Genomic DNA, 3,430 nt, shown 5'->3' with positions numbered 1-3,430 from the left:
TTGAAATTTTTGTTTTGATTAGCAAATGGAACCGGGTAGAGAGACCCTTGGCGGATGACGTTGAAAGTGTAGCGGCTGCTCTGCGCAAGGGACACCTGCTGTTGAGCCTCGGTCATCCGCGAATAATCAAGATGAAGGCGAAACAAGCCTTCTTCACCATGATGAATGAGTGGGTGGCGCAATATGCCCGAACCAATCCGGCTGTCCAACCATTCCCAAATTTAAATAATCCACCCAAGAGCCCGTAATGCCATCGGTTGCTGATCTGTGAGGTGAGTAAACCACCGTGGACTTGATTAGGAAGCGTGGGGCCGAGGAGTTTAAGGCCATAATTCTTGGCGATGCTGAAAGGGCTGAGTTACGGCTTGATAACACCATTAGAGTGTTTGATGAATGTCATGCACACCGATGAATGTCTTAAGTGTGCTATATCCTTGTTGAGGCTCGACCTACTATTGGTGGAGGACCTTAATTTCCATAGTCCCAAAGCCAAAGGAACAAGTTACTTGGGATTTCTTCCAAACGAATTTGAAAGAAATACATTAGTCAACGGTTCATCGATCAAAAGCGTAAGGAATTCTTAGAGCTCAAGCAAGGTCGTATGTGATGTCGAATCTGAACATGAGTTCGTAAGACTTAGTCGGTATGCTCGGGAGTGTGTGGCTGATGAGGTTGCTATGTGCAAAAGATTTGAAGAGGGATTGAATGAAGAGTTAAAGCTACTGGTGGGTATTTTGGAGATAAAAGAATTTGTAACACTAGTTGAGCGAGCCTGCAAGGCGGAAGAGCTCGGAAGGGAGAAGAGGAAGGCTGAATTTGAAGCTAGAGATTATCGTAAAAGATCGATGGGCAAGGCTCCATTTTCGGCTGTAAAGAAGTTCAGAGAGGACACAAATAAGTCGAGGGCGACTGCGGGGATTTCCATTAGAGCACGACCATCGATGGACTCACGAGCTACCTCGGTAGCTAGTGTGGGCGATGTCGTCAAGAAAAGCCGAATGCCCCTAATGTGGAAGACGACACATAGGTGAATGTTGGGGTAAGTCTGTTAATAGGGCCTGTTATGGATGCGGTTCGAGGGACCACTTCATTAGAGATTGCACGGAGCTAGATGAGAAGAATAAGATGCAAGGTGCAAGATCTAGTGGGACGACGGCTAGAGGTGAACCCAAAGATTTCAGGAGGTAGGGGTGGTAATCAGAGAGGGGTCTCTGATACGGTTGTTCGATCCGAGACTCGTGCTCCTGCTAGAGCATATGCTATCCGCGCACGAGAGGAGGCATCCTCCCCTGACGTTATCACTGGTACTTTCACTCTCTTTGTGTAACACCCCTAACTCGTGACCGACGCCGGTGTCGGACACGAGGGGTTAACGAGACAAATCCTCTTAAAGTACCGACCAATTTGGCATTTCTGGACAGGCTGGAAAACTGCGTCACCGTCGCCTTAAAATCATATCTCGAGTTCCAAAACTCGGAAACTGGTTTCGTAAATTTTCCTGAATTTAGACTCATATATCCATCCATGGATTTATTTTTAGAATTTTGGTTGGGCCAATTGGTACAGTTTATTAGTTAAAGTCACCCATGTTACAGGGATCGACTGCTCTGACCTCCGCGCGTTACAACTTGAATATCTTTCTGTACAGGGCTTTAATACTGGTGCCGTTTGTTTCTAATGAAACTAGACTCAAAATGGAATCTGTACATATAAGGCATGACTCCTAATTCTTTCTGGATAATTTATGGTAAATTTTCAAAGTCACGACAGGGGACCCAGAAATCGTTCTGGCCCTGTCTCACGAGAACTTTAATATCTCCCAGTATACTGCTCATATGGTCGTTTCGTTTCGTCCATATAAAAATAGATTCATCAAGGATCAGTTCCATAATTTACTCACTATTTAATTCTACTTATACTATTTTTAGTGATTTTTCAATCTCATCTCACTGCTGCTGTCCGCAACAGTTACTGCAGTAGACTATGCCAATTTCATGAATTTTTCCTTGGCCTTAATCATCCATCATACATGACACAAATTATGGCCACCTTAACAAAATTTGAGTTTCTAAGACTCGTGGCTATAGGTTCTAGCATCCCACTCGACGACCACATAGGCCATTTTCACATGGCTTAAAGTTTACAATCCCACAAATCGACAAAATATAATAGCCTATACATGCCAAATGTTCTTCAACAACAAAAAAAAGTAATACCACAAGATTTCAGCCGGTGTGATGACTTCAACGACGGTTCCGAGCACACAACAGTACGAGTCCCAGTGACCTAAAATGGGTGACAAGAAAACACTGAGTGAGTTTACAACTCAGTAAGTCATAAGCATTCGTCAATCCACTGATAAAATTACTACTACATGTACAACAAATGAAACTAGGTACTCGTCCATATCGAATCCATACCATAATACCTCGAACCTTTCGGTCCAATCTCGTACCAATTCATACATCCACATTTCATATTCTACACAACAAGATAATCGAAGCATTTTTACACATTAACTCAATTTCCAGCACAACCATACAATTTCAATCATCACATAGATTTAAGGCTTACCAATTCAACCCCAAGCATGGACGTATTTTCTATTCATCATGAGCTCGAGGTACTTACCCGATCCGCTGTCCGTGATCAACTCGATAATATCGCACACTCAGTGCCAATAGTGATGCAAAAGCATATAATAAGTCCGCACACTTAGTGCTATATAATCAGCTCGCACACATAGTGCTATATAATCAAATTCGCACACTTAGTGCTGTACAAATTTTAAATCCGCACACTTAGTGCCAATCTTGTCACCGTGTCCATTTACACCGCACACTTAGTGCCAAGACCAATCGTTATGCATTTTACTACCTTTATACATTCAACAATGGCATCATTCCATACACACACATTTCCACTTACACATCAATTCATTAAACACAATTGCATATATATATTATGATCATTTAAATCAATGCCAAATATATGCTTTATGACTTACCTTATATTGGATGAAACGATTTCCAATCGACTACTCGATTATCTTTCCTTTGCCTTTGCTTGATTCTCCACCTCTAGCTTCTTGAGCTAAATTTAACAAATAAATTGGTTTTATCATTTGAGCATCGGAAGAGAATTCAAGATGCCTAGCCAATATATAAATATCTACTCATTAGGCATCAAAGTCGCATATGTACAAAATCATGAATCGAACTCAACACCTTAGTTAGTATTCCTCTTAGCGAATTTTCTAAGCCAAGAATAGGCATCAATATGCTTGCCTCTAACCGAATGCATGCACACCAATTTCCCCTCATGTGGCCGAATATGCATGCCCATGTTGAGGCCGATTATGCACTTAATACCACACAAAACAGCATGCATTTTACTAACTAACGCATTACATATTGTAGCTCAATACACA

At 41.8% G+C, this 3,430-nt stretch overlaps 1 long non-coding RNA gene across 1 annotated transcript; it reads right to left on the bottom strand.

Annotated features, from left to right (window-relative positions):
• Window positions 1-1,990: 1,990 nt before the first annotated feature.
• LOC128285392 (uncharacterized) lies at window positions 1,991-3,110 on the bottom strand. Its single transcript, XR_008275898.1, has 2 exons — window positions 3,008-3,110; window positions 1,991-2,286 (listed from the first exon to the last, which is right to left on the bottom strand). It is a non-coding gene; the product is annotated as an uncharacterized LOC128285392 (long non-coding RNA).
• Window positions 3,111-3,430: the final 320 nt, after the last annotated feature.

This window comes from Gossypium arboreum, chromosome 2, assembly GCF_025698485.1.
Source record: "Gossypium arboreum isolate Shixiya-1 chromosome 2, ASM2569848v2, whole genome shotgun sequence".
Taxonomy (NCBI): domain Eukaryota; kingdom Viridiplantae; phylum Streptophyta; class Magnoliopsida; order Malvales; family Malvaceae; genus Gossypium; species Gossypium arboreum.
The sequence above is the reverse complement of the archived record's forward strand: the minus strand, read 5'-3'. Positions and strand labels throughout refer to the sequence as shown.